Source organism: Harmonia axyridis, chromosome 4 (assembly GCF_914767665.1).
Source record: "Harmonia axyridis chromosome 4, icHarAxyr1.1, whole genome shotgun sequence".
NCBI lineage: Eukaryota > Metazoa > Arthropoda > Insecta > Coleoptera > Coccinellidae > Harmonia > Harmonia axyridis.
The window spans coordinates 5,391,963-5,411,318 of NC_059504.1; the positions used below are offsets into that span (position 1 = coordinate 5,391,963).

A 19,356-nucleotide genomic window follows, 5' to 3' on the forward strand; every position below is an offset into this window, starting at 1 on the left:
AACGCAAAATATAACTGAAAACAACGCTGTAAGGAGTTCAATACAGCACTGTTTTTAGAACTGTAATGAACTCATTACGATACTAAAATAGAGAAATACATATATGCCGATGAAATTTCAGTCCTCTGCCTATTCATCTTTTATTGATCACTTGATTCCCATCGAATACAAATTAACTGTGAGAAAAATGTCCCCATCATGTTTCATCTATCGGTTGCCACATAACTCAAAACCGAAAAACTCTAATAAAATCAAATTATGAATTCCATGTACAGTTTTTAAGCATGTAACTAGATAGTTCATGGACGACGACAAGAAATCATGTGTTAGAAATAGAAATTTTCCTTGAACGCTTTACGCATATCTAAATAAGTACAAGCTACAGCATCATCGTATACGACATGTTAATGAATATGATGGCTCTGTTAGTCATACAACGCCAACTATGCATCAATAAATTAAAACTGTTAGTCGGAAAGGACTAGTCACCGAAATATTTCCGTCTGCTGTCGAAAAACGGTACAATGAGTGGTCGGTCCTTATTAATTTTTGGTGCTTGAAGCTTCCGAACTTGAACGTGCTGAAACTTTGAACTAATATACTAACAGAAGTGAAATTTGAAAAAAAATATTAGGCTACTATTTTATTCCTCAACTATTATAAGTTATGTGAAGAGATGTACTAACTGACAAAGAAACTGCAAAACCCTGAAGGAGCTGTTTAAATTTCAATTTTTTTTCTATAAAACATACATAGTATAGCAAACAGTAAATGATTGAAATTTGGAGGAAAAAACGAAGGGCTCACAATTTTTTTTTCAATAAATTTGTTAATAATGTGTTTGTCCACCGCGGTTATCTATACACTCCCCAACACGTCTCGGCATTGATGCAATAAGATGGTCTATTTCTTTTTGAGGGATACTATCCCAGGCTATCTCTACTTCATGTCTCAGTGCCGCCAAAGTCCGTGGGGAAGAGTACATTTCCAAGCCTGCTACCCACTATGTCCCAAACATGCTCTATGGGCGAAAGATCGGGGGATCTGGGCGGCCATGGCAAAAAATTTCACATAGGTCGCTTCGAAAAAGTTTGAACTAACTCTGGCAACATGAGATCGGGCATTATCTTGCAGAAATATTGGATTCTCAAGCCGGTTAAGGTAAGGGAGAACATATGGTTCCACTATTTCTTGAAGGTCACGCAGCGCTGTCATGTTACCTCGAATAAAGACTAAATTTTACCTACTTGCATGTGCAATAGCACCCCATACCATAACGCCTGCTGTCCATTGTACATGTCACTCAACATCAAACTGAGGTTCACGTCTTTCTCCCCGACGTCTTCTAACCCTTCTTCGGCCATCATTTGCACCCAAAGAGAATAGAGATTATCTAATGCCATTCCACATTCCAATGATGACGTTCTCAGCACCACTGTAATGGTTGCCGGCGATGCTCAACCGTCAGAGGTAACACAAGATGGGATCGATAATGCTGCAGTTCAAAGAACTTTATCCGGCAGTAAACCGTTCGAAAAGTTACAGGATGGCCTTGTTCTCCTAACTACTCATCAGCCAAAGATCGAATTGTCGCAAACCGGTGTCTAATGACCATGAATCTTAGGCTTCAATCTTGAACTTCATTTGTGCCTATTCGGCGTCCGGTGCCTACCTTTCTTCGATTTTGGGCATTATCAAACCACGCTTGACCACATCTCATAACAGTAGTTGGATTTCTGTTCGTACGGTTAGCGATTTCTCGAAATGACAACCCCTCTTCCTGTAGACCAATAAATCGACCTCTTTCAAATTCAGTCAGCTGGCGATAAATTCTGCGAACACGTGCTCTTGGCAATTTTAACAACAACTAAACATCGACTTTGAATCTCCTCGAACGGATGGTTCATTATAAAATTTAAAAAACTTGCAAAAATGATCACAATATTCAAGTAACAAAAATTGTCTACATGACAAAACCTTCACGATTTTCTTCTCCAAATTCAATCCTTGCTATACCTACTATCTATGTTTTACAAAAAAATTCAAAATTTAAACAGCTCCTTCTGGGTGTGACAGTTTCTTTGTACGAGTAGATTGAAATCAGGGCATTGAAAAGCATATGCTTTGTGTCCGATTGATTATTAAAAAAATATATTGCATACCAGCGCATTCACCAATTTGCTTCCTACAGGGTGATTCTACGTAGAGGAATAAAAAATACCATACAAACTAAGTGGGACTCAAAATTTTATCAAGGGTGATTAATATCAGGCAATATTCGTAAAAGACTCAATCCTGCGGCAAATAGCCATGAGTAAAACGAAGAAATTACTTCAAAGCAGCAATAATTACAGAAATCTGGAGGGCTATTGGAAACGAGGTCACCGAAGCAGCCAACGTTCTCGGATTATCGGCCGATTGAATCAAATTGTAGGCACTCTAATCGAAAAACCTGAACTGCAATCCGTTTCATCTTCCAATACAGTGGAATCACTAGATCGCAGCAGCCTATTGGGTCAATGTCGATACGGCCACAGACTGTTAGACCCGACCTCACAGCAATTGCACCACAGATCAGTAATATCTCGCACTCCGAGTAATAAATATAGATAGAGAGAGCATATGTCATTTTCAGTAAGCAAATTTTGTCCCCAACATGAACTATCAAATTTGACATGAAGCTCGCGGAAATGAAAACATATCAGTGATACGATATTTCATTCAATTCGCGAGTTTCTCCACAAAGAACGCACTTCTTATGTCCCATAGTGAATCAACGTTTCTAATTAACTTAAAATATATTGAAATAAATACCTAAATATATCAGAAATTCAGAAAACAAACTTCGAGCGCGCCAAACGACGTGAAACAACCGATGACACTAGGAGAGCAAAAGTTGCCAAACCTTGTATTTCAGCAGGTAGATACAGAAAATAATAAATATTCTGCTTGTTATAAATTCGACAATTAGTTAAAATATCGGATTCCAAATATTCAAATTTGCATATTTAATCGGAAATCACTCAAATAAATATATTTAATTCAATATAATATACATTCATAACGATATAGTAAAATTGTAGATTTGAAAATATATCACAATCCGACAACGTAACCTAACCATGTTGGCGACATGTAAAAATTACTTATACTCCCTTTATCTATGTTTATTACTCTATGATTTCGCACATTGGATAACCTCTCTATAAATCGATAGATCAGAAGAAGAATGAATCAAGTGTATTACCGGCCGATCGAGATGGAAAAAATTTAAATTTCTTAATTGGAAGTATCCAGCGAAACAATGTTCCTCGATGCGGATAGTAATTTGCATCGAGATGGCGAATCGATAATGCAGCGATTGGAAAAAGGGGTGGAAAACTTGAGGAAGGAGTTTTTTATTTTGCAGAGTTGGAGATTCGAGAGTTATTGATTGGTTGTGAGATTATCAGACAATGAAGAAGGTTAGGATTGTTATTGGAGAAGTAATGGTTTAATGTCAGCGTTTAAAGTCTAAATGCGCTGTTTTGAGGTCGTTTATGGGCAAAATCCACCTAATAGTTCTGAAGTTACAGTCATCTTAAATTTTCCTCCGATAACTCGGAAATAATTGCTTCTATCGGATTGGAAATGAGTAGTAAAACAATGTAGATCAGGTTTTGTTTCAGATGATAAAGATTCTAGTTAAATGAAGTGAAAATCTATATTTTTTTCAATTTCTTTCGTGTAAGGTTTTGTATTAGGCCAATTGAAAAGTCCCCAGTCTGACGCACAGATGGCGAGCTAGTATTAAATCCATATGATTTCTAGTTAGTACCAACCTTCCAACGATATGTGTGAAAATTTGACTGCAGTCCAACCATTAGTTTGTGAGATATTGCGTTGTGAGTAAAGCTACTTTTGTTATTTGAAGAAAGATGGAAAAAAAGAATTTCGTGTGCTCATAGGATATTGCTTTTCGAAGGGAAAAAATACTGTTGAAGCCAAATCTTGGTTTGATGAAAAGTTTCCGGGGTCTGCACCAGGAAAATCAACCATCATAGATTGGTTCAAGCTGTGTGCAAACGAGTGCCGCGCGAGTTCACAATCGATCAAAAGCAACAACGTGTTATTGATTCTGAGCAGTGTTTGAAGCTGTTTAAGTGCAATAAACCTGAATTTTTGCGTCGATATGTGACAATGGATGAATTATGGCTCCATCATTTCACTCCGGAGTCCAATCGACAGTCAGCTGAGTGGACTGCACACGATGAACCGATTCCAAAGCGAGGAAAAACACAACAGTCAGCTGTCAAGGTTATGGCATCAGTATTCTGAGATGTGCAAAGAATAATATTCATTGATTGCCTCCATAAGGGCCAGATCATCAACAGCGATTATTATCTAGTGTTACTGGATCGTTCAAAGGATGAAATCGTAAAAAAACGGCCCCATTTGCGGAAAAAAAGGTGCTGTTTCATCAAGACAATGCGCCTTGTCTCAAATCAATGGAAACAATAGCAAAGTTGCATGAATTGGGCTTCGAATTGATTATGCATCCACTGTATTCGCCAGATCTGGCCCCCAGCGACTTTTTCCTGTTCTCAAACCTCGAAAGAATGCTTGCTGGAAAGAAATTTAGCGTCAAAGAAGAAGTAATCGCCGAAACTGAGGCCTATTTTGAATCGAAAGACAAATCGTACTACAAAAATGGCATTGAAATGTTGGAAGATCGCTATAATCTCTGTAAAGCCCTCGAAGGCAACCATGTTGAATAATAAAATCGAATTTTGTCAGAAAAATGTGTTTTACTATGGCAGACCGGGGACTTTTCAATTGGCCTGTTGATGGCGTAATTCACTATTCAACAAATGGAAAAACACACTTTCATCAGTTTGAGCTGAAAAGAACATTCATATCAACCTCGTCATATCTCCTCGATATAGTTTTTCCAAAATAAACAATATCTCACTGATCAAATACGTCAAACGAATTCTAAATAAAATTTCTTTCTCATATCAAGTTCCGGAAAATCCTATTTGTCCTTCTGACGAAAATAATCTCATAGAGTAAGCCCTGACAGGTCTCGAGCCAAGTGTGCCAACATTCAACAACATATACAGATGCTTGGGACGAGTTCTTGGCTCAAGTCATTAGGGCATGAAGGAATTCAATAAATTATAAAGGCGTTTACTCATTCGTGACAAACTGCGCTAACTTGACACTTGGAGCGCTGAAAATTAACTTGCTGATTTCCGAATAGCGTGATTTTGGCGATCAATCATTCTCGCTAACTTCTGGAGAGTCCAATTGAACATATATCCATTCAATATTAGGTACTTTTCCAGTGGCAGTCGTCGAGGGAAATCTGACATATACATTTTTCAACTTTTTATGTTTGAGAAACTCACGAATTTTTTTATTTTCTGTCCTGAACTTTCCACGAGTTGAATTTCGTGTTCTGTTAATTTGACGATTACCTGAGTCATTAAAATATTATTTTCTCTAATTTGTAATGAAAAAATTACGAAATATAAGAAAGTCATCTTTCAACAAACGTCCTGCAACAGGTCAATTGAAAAGTCTCCGGTCTACCATAAAAAAACACATTTCTTTGGCGAATTCGATTTTATTATTCAACATAGTTGCCTTCGAGGGCGATACAGCGATTATAGCGATCTTTCAACTCTTCGATACCATTTTTGTAATGCGATTTGTCTTTCGCTTCAAAATAGGGCTCAGCTTCAGCGATTACTTCTTAATTGGCGCTGAATTTCTTTCCAGCGAGCATTCTTTTGAGGTCTGAGAACAGGAAAAAGTCGCTGGGTGCCAGATCTGGCGAATACGATGGATGTAGAAGCAGTTCGAAGCCCAATTCATGCAATTTTGCCATTGTTTTCATTGATTAGATTTGATTAAAGAAAATTCATGGAAACATCGAAAAAAAAACAACATTTCCTCACTAATAGATGTTAGGAATTCAAGCCCTCAATTGTGAAACACCTTGTTAACTTGATGAAGCCATCATCATTAAGATAATTGAATAAAAAAATGAAACAACTGGTGTAAAATATATATTCAATGTATATTCTCATGCGAGAAGTGCTCTCAAACATCTTTTTTGAGGATCGTGAACAAAATTCATCGTTTGAAATGTTCGACGAAAAAATATATTAATGGAGAACGAGAGAAATTCTTACCTCTTAGTAAAATGCAACTTGAAAAGGAAAAAGGCTGTGTTGCTCAAGGCCTGCCTTGAGGGGTGAGTCAGTGATCTCTAACTTTATTCCCATTGCAATTTGCGTAGACGATCGAAGATTCGACTACATCAAAATACGTTCTCAGGGTTCATGAGAATTCCATTTGTTTCGATGTAGGATAGTGGAACAAAGAGATTTTTTTGTAAAGTATTCGGAAGTCCATATTTTTTTTTTATTTCATTCCATTTTTTTCACATTCCATCTCCAAACTCAAAAGAATTCAACTACAAATTACTTTTCCGATTTGAAACTCTTATAAGATATTATGATCTTGATCTTTTCATCTCCAACTCCATATTAATTCAAATTATGATGATATCAAATTCAACTTATTTAAACAATCTCCTCCAAATTACTTTTTACAATTTTTCAGTCTGACGTCTTTATTCAATTCTTTCTCTCCGCTATCGTGGATTTTCAATTTTAATTCCTCTGCTCCAACTTCTATGTCATTTCTTTGACACTGTCACTCAACTTTTCTTCTTCTTACTTAACTACTTGTCTTTTTTAACAAATTACTATTTCTAAATCTGAATAATATCAATGAAATCAAATGAAATCTTTGAAACCAACTGAGAATTTTGAATTATTTCAATTATACTTGAACTTTTGATGGCTACTAATTTTTATTTGAGGAAATCCATAACAATACATTTATAACGATATAGTAAAATCCGACAACGTAATCTAACCTTGTTGGGGACAAGTAAAAATTGTGTATACTCACTCTATCTATGTTTTTTACTCTATGCCTTCAACCAATCGCCTATCGAAAGAAAATTACTCTTCCGAAATTGAGCGCCCATAGAATAAACCAATTCCATTTGGTTCACACCCTGCTGAAAGGGTGCTTCGTCACATTTCTGTGTGAAGACAGTTACACGGTTACTAATGAATCGTTAGAAAAGAAAAATCGAGGAGGCGGATGAATGGATGCTGTCCCCAAGAGTGTCCTTAATTGTATTCGCCATCAGCGGCACAAAGGATCTGAATTATTAACGCCAACTTTAGGAACTAATAGCTTCTGAGAATGTTGCCCTTGGCTGACAGTAGTCACAGAGAAGTTCGGTGTTCCTTAATGAAATATTTTCAGTGGTCGAAGTCAAATCTGTCATCTGAGAGTGTCAGAGCTTCTGGATCAGATTAATATTTTGATGGATTATTTTTCTATTGTGATTTTACCGGAGTGTTCAACAATGATTGCTTTTGGAATTGATTTTATTATCAAACACAGTTGGGGGAGCTCAAAAGGATATACCTACAAAGGTTTTAGATTGAAATATTGGACAGTTACCTCAAATAATGAAGTTTTTTTTATAGATCGAGCTCTGATTTAAAACATATCGAAGATTCAAGTTCGTATCTTGCCTGGAAGAGAGTTGGAAACCCCAAGAAAATGATGGAAATTTTTAGGAAATTTCAGTTGACAACCTATTACTTCTGGAATAATGGACTAATCTCACAGCTGCGAGCATTTTCGTAATTTACGAATCAATTGAAGGAATTCTATTAAAATTCCATTTAGGAACTTTTGGAAGGTATGGAAAATTCGAGCATAATTTTTCGATATAAAAATACTCAGGTAAGTTCAAAATTGGGCTCATTGGCAATCGTTAATACTCACCCCAACTACCGATCCTACGTAGACCTCACAGTTAATGAAAATTTCAACTCAAAAAAAAAAGTTTTAATCTCTACAATAATCCTTATAACTTCTTAAATATTGAATACAGTCACCTAAAATAACAACGTTTTTAATAGATCGAGCTCTGATCTGAAACATAACAAAGTTTCAAGTACGTATCTATCCGCTAAGAGGAGTAAAAACTTCGAGAAAATGATCAAATTTTTTTCACTTATAAAATAATGGATTAATAGTACAAGTTCGATCATTTTCGTTCTCTACGGTATCGAATTAATTGATATAGTTCCATCAAATTCCCATGTAGGTCCTTTTAATTTTTGGTAAAAAAATTTTTCCTCAAGGTGCTGTTTTACCGAAATTAAGGTTTTCCAGAAACTTTTCCGCTATATAGTTGATCCAACTTAAAAAGAGATCGATCGCTAGTTTGGGGTTCAGGGTTTTTCATGTTCAACTAATCCAATAAAAGTTCGTTCATTCAACTGGGGTTTTCTAAGGTGACGTAGAGCGAAATAGCTTAGATTTCCTTCCTATAGGATAAAGTACAATTAAATATCACTTTATCAGTACAAGAAATCGCCAACTGGACACATTCGATTCACGATGTAGGTTTTCGTGCAATTTGTTTCAGTAATGGAGATTGAAGAGCTCAATCTTCAAAGATTATTGGGAAATTGCTCTTCACAATAAATTTTCAATGTTTTCTATCCTGATTCTACTAGGAGAACTGATTGTGTTATGGGTAGGCTTTGTTACTGTGTCCCAATTCCACGTGTTGGTGCAGCGTATAATTCTAGAGTCCAATATTGACTGACTGATATCGTTATGTTTTTAACATAAGAGTTAACAGTAAGTAGCTCAAAATCTAAAAAACTCCAGAAACTTCAGGAGACATCCTTTATGAGTTATTTATATCATATCAGCAGAATTCGATGTTGATGACTGCCTTGAAAATTCTGATTGCGGTATGTTTTATCTGAAAGCCACATAATATCCAACGAAATCTGAAGAAAAACGGAAGCTGATATTGTGATCATAGCTTCTAAAACTACTATTCGTCAATGCTTCTGAATATTCTAACTTAATTTATACTTTCCAAGAAAATAATTTTGTGAATTGATATAGCAAACTAAACAACATATTAAAGGAAATCATATGTGTTTTTTCAGTTAATGAAAACATTTCTTGGAGTAATAGATATCCTTGGAAAATAACAATGTAATAGATCTACATTTAGGTCAAGTCAAGTCATCAGCACATAAAGAAGTTCAGGTTGATTTTTACGGTGAAAATAAAACTACTGTTTTACATTTCTGATAAGATAGGTGCGATATATGTAAATGCAGACTTCTCGTAATAGTTTTCAGCTTACAACAAGGTTATTGAATTGCCGAGTCATTTTTCTATGATACACATACATATCCTTTTTTTTTCTAGTTGAGGAGAAACAATCAGATATTGTAAAAACAAAATTATATTAAAAAATATTATAAATTCTTCTATAACTTCCTTTCCAACTTGTATTGTGATTATCTATAAAAGTGGGCTGAATGAAAATGAACGAATACCTATCTGTGAGTAGTCATTCAACAATGTCTATAACTTGAATCATGTTTACGAGTTTAATATGATCAGGTTCGATGGATTCCCACACATTATAATGTGGAGGTACCTGTCAAGACTCTGGCTTGAATAGATTTGTTTACACATATTGCTAGATGCAGACAATTCAAAACTAAATTCATAATTTTCATTGATAACATTTTGTTTTTGTGGAATTCAGGAATGTTATTCTTTTATAATGAAAATATATTATAATATTCTTCTTCCTTCGTTGACAGTATCGACGATCTACCTGGGTTTGTATGAATAGGTAGGGTTAAGAACAAAAGATCAATTTGGTCACAGTTACCAGAAAGTTAACAGAGCTGCAACGATCTCGATTCAGTAATAATAATAATAATATTTCCTAAGTTCTAACGGGTGTTTTTTTTTCGAGGTATATAACTTTAAGTTGGCATTACTGATCAAGATGGCGACCGATTTAACAGCTGTCAAGTGATTTATTCTCAGTTTAGTTTGGCAATTCATAATGAATAGCCTCACAACTGACCAACGCTTGCAAATAATGCAATTTCATTTCGAAAATAATGGTTCTGTGAGGAATACGTGTTGCACACTTCGTCCATTTTATTTTGTTTAGCGATGAAGCGCACTTCTGGTTGAATGGCTACGTCAACAAACAAAACTGCCGCATTTGGAGTGAAGCTAATCCTCAAGTGTGTGTCGAAACACCGTTACATCCAGAAAAACTGACTGTTTGGAGCGCTTTATGGGCTGGTGGAATCGTTGGTCCGTACTTCTTCAAAAACGATGATGGCCAGAACGTTACAGTCAATGGTGATCGGTATAGAGCCATTATTACTAACTTTTTCATTCCTGAATTGAACAACCATGATGTCCAGGAGCTGTGGTTCCAACAAGACGGCGCAACATGTCACACAGCTCGTGCCACAATCGATTTATTGAAAGACACGGTTGGTGACCGCCTAATTTCACGTTTTGGACCTGTGAATTGGCCTCCAAGATCTTGTGATTTAACACCGCTAGACTACTTTCTGTGGTGCTATTTAAAGTCATTGGTCTATGCGGACCGTGTTATTGCCGATATGTTGGGAAAAGTCATCGAAGATTGGACTACATCCGAGCCAGCCGTGGCGGTCATATGCCAGAAATCATATTTAAAATGTAATGTCACAAGATTATCTTGCGGATAAATAAAATTCATGTCAATCGAATAATCCATCGTTGTTTTATTGCAATTTAAAGTTCTATAGCTCTAAAAAAACACCCTTTACAAGGAAATAACTTTTTAGAATACAGAATTATTATTGAAAACTTTCGAAACTGAAAATAGTAATTTATTGCACTTATTACGATAATTAAACATCAATAATGTGATAACCTTATCGAGTTAAATACAATTTCATGAGTAACCGTGATCTCTGTGTTGAAGCTCTTGGTGCTGTGTGTAAATATAATCTGCAGTCATCAAGTATTATAGGATGTGTAAATACGCGACGATAAAATATTTATTTTTATGTGAAATTGATGTCGACCTTCTATTCCATTTATTCCTCATTCATAAAACGATTATCTTTATTTCAATATAAGAAGATGTTGCCATCGAAGTCGTTGACCAGAATTGTCTCGCAACCACATTTTTGGATGAATAGATAAAGAGAAATTATACAAATTCAATAAAATTAATGTTATAAAGATAACTGAAACAAAATACGTTAATTTTTTTTTAAAAGGTTCAGCTTAATTAAAAACATGTAATGTACAAAATGTTAAACCATGATGGGGTTACAAGTAGATGATAGAAATAGGTCAATTCGGCTTGCAAAATTGAATGAATCCTCGCATTTTAAATATCTGGTGTTTTATCACCTTGAACCACTATCTCAAATTTTTATCGTCAGCCTGATTATAAATCGACAGATTTGAAAACACATCAAATGTGTTCGAAAACTGGTATCCATCTGAAGAGAGAAACAAGATATTTTTATCAATATTAAACAGATAGTGATTATGTTGATCATCTCATAATCCATTTATTTGTACACAATACTCACAAAGTAAATAATCTTTGACGTCTCAACGTGGGGAAGAGAACACAATAATCGATTTCTCAATTGTCACAACATCAGACTGAATATGCTTGAAATAAATATGAAAACTGCAGTACAAGTTCATTACTCTGCCTCTTTGTTTAATTTATTGACAAAATTGAATCAATAGAAGTGCTGATGTGAAGAACAAACGATCAGGTGATTTAATATTGATTGGTTATCGAGTATCCCACAATTATGAACATATTGAATCTTACAGGACATTTAGTGTTATCTCGTCAGCCAGGTTGGCAATTACAAGTTGGTACAGATTTTTCAGCTCTTTTCCGAAAAATTTAAAATTTCGTATCAATATCCATCAATCTTGAAGTTTTGAACGAAAATTGGAAATTGGGCAGAAAATATTGGAATGAGCATGAAACATAACAAATCTCCTTTCTTTAATATCACTTTTCGACTAATTTACTTGTAAAATAGTTATGTCGAATACCACTTGAGATAAAATTTAAGCAGGTAAAATTTTATCTCTATTGGCATTACATTAAAAAAACTGGATATGTTTTTTTTTTGAAACGAGATAATTCTACAAGGAAAAAAGGGAATAACAAAGTTTCAAATATATGCAGAAAGAAAGCAGCCAAAAATTAACGAATTTAGAATATTGATATGCAGTTTTCAATTTTTCTTTAATTTTTGGAAAAAAATTCTAATTGCAATTGTCCGAAAATTATATACTTAGTTATAAAACATTGATTCCAGACTAGCCTTCTATATATCTCAAAAAGTAACGAAATAGAAAGTAGCTTCATTTGTTGAATGTTGCAATCCAAATTTTTTCCTTACTATTCACTATGAAGGTGCCAAGAGGCTTCTTCTTGCTAAGTAGTAATATCCATTTAGAAATTGGAAATTTATTCATTCAGTATATAAAAGGCTAATAAACTTGCATTATTTATGGCATCATAATATCTTTCTGAATATTTGGTGTACAAAAGTTTTATAATCGTCAAATATTTCTGAAATGAGGCAAATATTATTCCCTTCACTTTCAAACTTCATTTTTCCTGATGTGTTATTAAGAAAAAACCAACCAAGCAATTATTTCATGAAATTCAAATATGTCAAACACCGTTAATTATCTTAATACGTTGTATAAAATTACACTGAAAGTGAGAGTTATTTACGAGATCATTTGTAGGATCTTCTGTAATCAGCAGATGCGATCGAACGAATCAGATTGAAGAAATTATTATTTTTCTTTTGATGTTTCCGCTGAGATAAATCCTTCTGGAGGATATTGAGGAATTCTTCGACGGACCGCCATATTGTCTGCAGTTTTTATGCGAGGTTGGAAACACAACAAAACAAAGATAAAAAACATGGACGTCTCCTTGATGAGGAATTTTTGCGAGCACTATACCTTTTGATGCTCGACCCGTTATTTGAATAATGAATGAAGGATTTTAGAGGTCAATGTTCGAGGAAAAAGGCAACTGCATAAAAATTTCAATAAGGAGACGTCCCAATATTTTTTCGACGAGGAAATTAAATTCTTTTCAAATATACCGTGCGTCCGTGAAGTCGTCACACCTCAGTTTATCTGATGGATTGCATATTACGAATTCATAATAGGGTAATTTGCATATGGTCTATCTTCTTTTGAGTTAGGTAGTCAGATGTCACTTCTAAGATCAAAGTCATTTCTTGAACAAGTTAACTGTTGAACGACTGTTTTGAGAAACTGTATTTCTCGACAATGTAACAGGCCAATTGAAAAGTCCCCGGTCCACCATAGTAAAGCACATTTTTGTGGCAAAATTCGATTTTGTTATTCAACATAGTTGCCTTCGAGGGCGATACAGCGATTATAGCGATCTTCCAACTTTTCGATACCATTTTTGTAGTACGATTTGTCTTTCGCTTCAAAATAGGCCTCAGTTTCGGCGATCACTTCTCCATTGGCGCTGAATTTCGTTCCAGCTAGCATTCTTTTGAGGTCTGAGAACAGGAAAAAGTCGCTGGGGGCCAGATCTGGCGAATACGGTGGTTGCAGAAACAATTTGAAGCCCACTTTTGCCATTATTTTCTTTGATTTGTGACACAGCGTATTGTCTTGATGAAACAGCATCTTTTTTTTCTTCTAATTTAGACGATCCAATAACGCTGTATAATAATCGCTGTTGATGGTCTGGCCCTTTTGGAGGTAATCAATGAATATTATACCTTGCGCATCCCAGAATACTGTTACCATAACCTTGCCTGCTGTCTGTTGTGTTTTTCCTCGCTTTGGATTCGGTTCATTGTGTGCAGTCCACTCAGCTGATTGTCGATTGGACTCCGGAGTAAAATATTGGAGCCATGTTTCATCCATTGTCTCATATCGACGCAATAATTCAGGTTTATTGCACTTCAACAGCTTCAAACACTGCTCAGAATCATAAACACGTAGTTGGTTTTGATCGATTGTGAGCTCGCGCAGCACCCATTTTGCACACAGCTTTCTCATTACAAATATTCGTGAATGATACGATGATATCTTCAAAATGTCAACTGTCTCGATCAACTTCACTTTACGTTCATTCAGAGTTATTTTGTGAATTTTTTTGATTTTTTTCGTCGGTGACAGCCTCTTTTGGGCGTCAACTACATTCGGTATCTTCGTTGCTCATTTCACCACGTTAAAACTTAGCATACCAATCGATGATGGTTGATTTTCTGCTTCAACTGTATTTTTTCCCTTCAAAGAGCAATATTTTCAGCACACGATATTCTTTTTTTTCTCTTTTTTTTCAAATAAAAAAGTAGCTACACTCATAACGCAATATCTCACAAACTAATGGTCAGACTGCTGTCAAATTTTGACACGTATCGTTTGAAGGTTGGTACTAACTAAAAATTATATGGATTTAATACTAGCTCCGCTTCTCTACATCATACCTATTTAAGGAAAAAGGTTACCAAGTGAGTATTTGATTTTTTAAATGTTAATCAATACACGAACTTTGTTTTTGTCAATTTTTTAAACAACCTGCAGTATCTGCATCCAGTCTTAACTCTATGTTTCAAAATTTCGCAAGTTTGGTACTGACGAGAAAAAAGTTATATGCCACTGACAGTGCCATCTTTGAGCCAGACATGATACTCTCTCAGTGACGTGCTATGTTCAGATGAGAAGTGAAATTGTTTACAACGTTCTAATAAGTACCATAAATGAATCGAAATGTGTCTGGAGCCATTAACAACGATAAAACAACAATTTTTTGGGAAAGAAAGCTTCCAGTAACAATCAGTGAAAGTGTCCGCATGTTTCTCTTGAAGCACGGAAGTGACCACACGTTTTCCCAGATCAATGACCCAAACTAAACCATTAATTAGTTACAGAATAGAATGCATTCGGAAGAAAGTGTTAAAACTTCCGAATTTGTAGCCAACATACAGGGTGGCCATTTGAAAACGAAACAGACGAGATTACAGACGAAATAAAGTTTTCCGATAGAAATGCTCGGACAGGTCGATTTCTGTTTCGAGGAGGACAACTTAAGATGTAGGTTACGGACGCATAGTGCTTCAACCCTTGTTACTACTACCCTCACCCCCAAATTTTGAATAGGGAAGATGGGGTGAGTGATACCTCATTTGAAAGGTATTTTTATACTGATTTCAGCACAGTAATTGTTTTTTCATTTTATGCATTAGTTCTCGAAATATTCTTAACTAAGTATTTGAAAATGAAGTGGTGTTTTCATGGCACTTGTAGTAATCGACATTTTGAGCTTCAAAACAACCATGACTGTGGCTTCCTTCCTAACTAACTAACGCATGAATATTTCGAGAACTAATGCATAAAATGAAAAAACAATTACTGTGCTGAAATCAGTATAAAAATACTTTTCAAATGAGGTATCACTCACCCCATCTTCCCTATTCAAAATTTGGGGGTGAGGGTTGTAGTAGCAAGGGTTGAAGCGCTATGCGTCCGTAACCTACATCTTAAGTTGTCCCCCTCGAAACAGAAATCGACCTGTCCGAGCATTTCTATCGAAAAACTTTATTTCGTCTGTAATCTCGTCTGTTTCGTTTTCAAATGGCCACCCTGTATTACTAATCTCCCGGTGGTTCAGATAAAATTCAATTCGCAGTCCGATGCGCAACAACAAAGTTGGTATAATCGCGAAAGATTAGGTTTATAATGTTGGTATTGTGAAACCCACAAACGCGTCCTTCGTAGAAGGGACATTACTCATTTAAATTGACATCATTTGCAATTCTCCGAGATGTTTTGTACAGGTGAATTTGTAGTGAATGTCTACACTGCAACTTCAATGCGCATAATTTGTTGCGTACAGATTGGAGGAAAGAGAAACTCCAATCGACATAGCTGACAGTTTGCACTCTATTAATTGGAGTTCAATTTCAGTTCCTAATTCTAATAAGTTCTGATCGCCATATATTCCTGCAACTGCGAGTGTAATAAAATTCAAATCGAGAAATTACTTCCTTTCTGTAATTGCTATTGAAAGTTCTGAAATTAATGTAATTTCATCGAATGATAGAATTCATTTCAACAAATAACAGGCCGATTAAAAAGTCCCTGGTCTATCATAGTAAAAGACATATTTTCGGCAATATTTGATTTTATTATTCAACATAGTTTCCTTCGAGGGCGATACAGCAATTATAGCGATCTACAACTTTTCGATACCATTTTTGTAGTACGATTTGTCTTTCGCTTCAAAATAGGCCTCAGTTTCGGCGATTACTTCTTCATTGGTGCTAAATTTCTTTCCAGCGAACATTCTTTCGAAGTATGAGAACAGGAAAAAGTCGCTGGGGGCAGATCTGGCGAATACGGTGGATGCAGAAGCAATTCGAAGCCCAATTCATGCAATTTCGCCATTGTTTTCATTGATTTGTGACACGGCGCCGTGTCTTGATGAAACAGCACCTTTTTTTCTTCGAATGGGGACTTTTTAACGATTTCATCCTTTAAACGATCCAATAATGCTACATAATAATCGCTGTTGATGGTCTGGCCCTTTTGGAGGTAATGAATGAATATTATACTTTGCGCATCCCGTAATACTGATGTCATAACCTTGCCAGCTGACTGCTGTGTTTTTCTTCGCTTTGGATTCAGTTTATCGTGTGCAGTCCACTCAGCTGACTGTCGATTGGACACTGCAGTGAAATGATAGAGTCATGTTTCATCCATTGTCACATATCGACGCAAAAATTCAGGTTTATTGCACTTAAAGAGCTTCAAACACTGTTCAGAATCATTAACCCGTTGTTGCTTTTGATCGATTCTGAGTTCCCGCGGCACCCACTTTGCACACAGCTTTCTCATGTACAAATATTCGTGAATGATATGATGTACACACTCAGATGATATCTTCACAATGTCTGCTATCTCGATCAACTTCAATTAACCTTTTTTATTTTTTCGACGGTGACAGCCTTTTTTGGGAGTCCACTGCGTTCGCCGTCTTCGGTGGTTGATTTTCCTGGTGCAGACCCCGGAAACTCTTCAAGCCAAGATTTTGCGTCAACTGTTTTTTCCCTTCAAAAAGCATTATTTTATTAGCACACGTATTTTTTTCATCTTGTTTCAAATAACAAAAGTAGCTTCACTCACAACGCAAGATTGTAGCATCGTACTGTCCTTTGATATGTCTTTTACCGCTTTCACTGAACCTGGCAACTACATTGTAAAAAATACAAAACGCACTTATTATAAGCTAACAAATTGAAGCATCATAAACAAACTCAATGACTAAATATGCAAGCTTCAACGTTCCTTTGAAAGAATTTACACATATATTCAGAATTCAGATCATCAATACAAAAAAAAATATAAGATTTGCAATACTTATATTAATATTATCAAAAGACATACGAAAGCACATAAGGGGGTCATCCGATCCAAACGCAACTATTTCAACACTCAACCTCTAATAAACTACTAGAGTTGACAAACACTGACACAGAAAACAAGAAATTGACATTGACTCTTGCGATATTTCGAGCATAGCATTCCGATATGTTTTATTCAGAGGATTTTCAGCCTATCAATGTTGATTATTCCACGTAAACGGAACATACGATGATGATCAGCCTTTCTTTAAATTCTCCTCGAGTCAAAATGACTAACAATCAAGGAGTGGGTGCATTTATTTGCATTTTATGCAAATCTATGACGGATTTTTGCGAGATTATTGTACCAATTTCACCGAAATAATTCCACAACCGGAGAGGATGAGTCGAAGAGGTTTGATTCATGGTCATGATTGCCACAAATCCAAACGGTGTTTCTAAATATGTTGAACTTCAACTAATGCTGTCAATGAGTTCAGTCTTGCAATCAGTTACGCAAATAAGATGCAATTCAGCATTTTCTCTTGTAACATTTGCATCACAATGTGACAAATGATGGAGAACACTCAAGGACTTTCAAACCTTAGATTAAGAGCTCTTCGATGTATTGGTTGAGCGTGAAAAATTATGATTAGAAATTATTCTTTCATTTCGATGGAATATCCAATCACTGATTTCAATTAGGTCATGCTTTTCAAGATTCATTCACATCAGCACAGAAAGAGTAAACTCTCAGGTTTAGGAAATACCTTTGGTTAAAACTCGAGAGAAATCAATTCTTTGGAAGATATACATACCATCAGCAGGCATTTCCAATGACGATATGGCCAAGAAAACCTTCACTACAATGCTGAACAGAAGGTTGAGAAAAGGAGTCTAAAATACAGGTTCTCTCAAAAAACCATCAAATGGTAAAGAGATGGTTCTAAAACCACGTCGGGGACTGGCGCTAGAATATTCACGGCTGGCACCAGATGCTCACAATCATTAGGCCACTGTCCAATTATCTTTCAGGCATAGATACTTGCAATCGGAAGAAGTGCCTGGTAAGAAACTATCAGAAATTTGATATAGAGATAGACAGAGATATAGCTCACATATCATCGATTCCAAGATGGTATATTGGAGTCCCAAAGGATATTCAATGAAACAGGCTAGCATAGCAAAATCTTGTTTAGTCTGAGTTCCTGATCACTCGGGAATTGAAGAAAATGGAGGGCCAACACACTTGCCGAAAAAGGAGTACAATCTCCCTTCATTGACCCAGAACCTTCCTTTGTTATAGGTGAATGTAGTTATGAGAAAGGGTTCCAGAAGAAGGGAAAACCGAAATAGGAACACTATGGCGAAATCTTACAGGGCTGGATAATACCAAGAAGTTTCTTCGGTAGTCTGATACTGCAACATCTAAGAGGTATCTGGATCATAGGAAGAATATGCTACACCTCCTCACTGAATTCCTCACAGGGCTTTGTCGTCTCAGAAATCACCCCATGAGAATGAGCAGAAAACAACGAGTACAGATTCTATAGGGAGGAGGAACAAACTGCTGATCACCTGGAAACGGAATATTTCACCATAGCAAGCCAACGTAAAAATTGCTTTGGACAAGGGACTTGTAGGAGAGAAAGTAACTTCCTTGAAGACATCCCAGATACTAGAGTTCATTAGAATTCTTAAACTGAAGGACGAGCTGTAGACTACGACGTCTAATGACAATAACAACTCTTAGTGGGAGTAAAATAGACCGGCAGGTCCAGGTGCAATGAAACCTCCCTTAAATCTACAATCTAGTATAGCGACTGATGGAATATTGTGAAAATGGTTATTTCAATATAAAAAACGAATTCAATTTCTTCTGATATCACGTTGATAGCATCAACAATAAAGGTATTCATTCGAATAATACATAGTGAAAAAAAGACAATGAACTAAATGGGATCCGAGACAGAACCCTGAGGCAACC

The 19,356-nt window shown here is 35.8% G+C and overlaps 1 protein-coding gene across 2 annotated transcripts in view; it reads right to left on the minus strand.

Moving 5' to 3' along the window:
* LOC123678753 overlaps positions 1-19,356 on the minus strand; it is a 93,797-nt gene that overhangs the window by 55,485 nt on the left and 18,956 nt on the right. The window contains exon 1 of one of the 2 annotated variants that reach the window (XM_045615941.1): positions 6,180-6,429. The exons of the other annotated variant lie outside the window; for it this stretch is intronic. The gene's annotated coding sequence lies outside the window, so the exon portion shown is untranslated. Of the gene's footprint in view, positions 1-6,179; positions 6,430-19,356 lie in introns of those variants that run through there. 2 annotated transcript variants of the gene reach the window in all.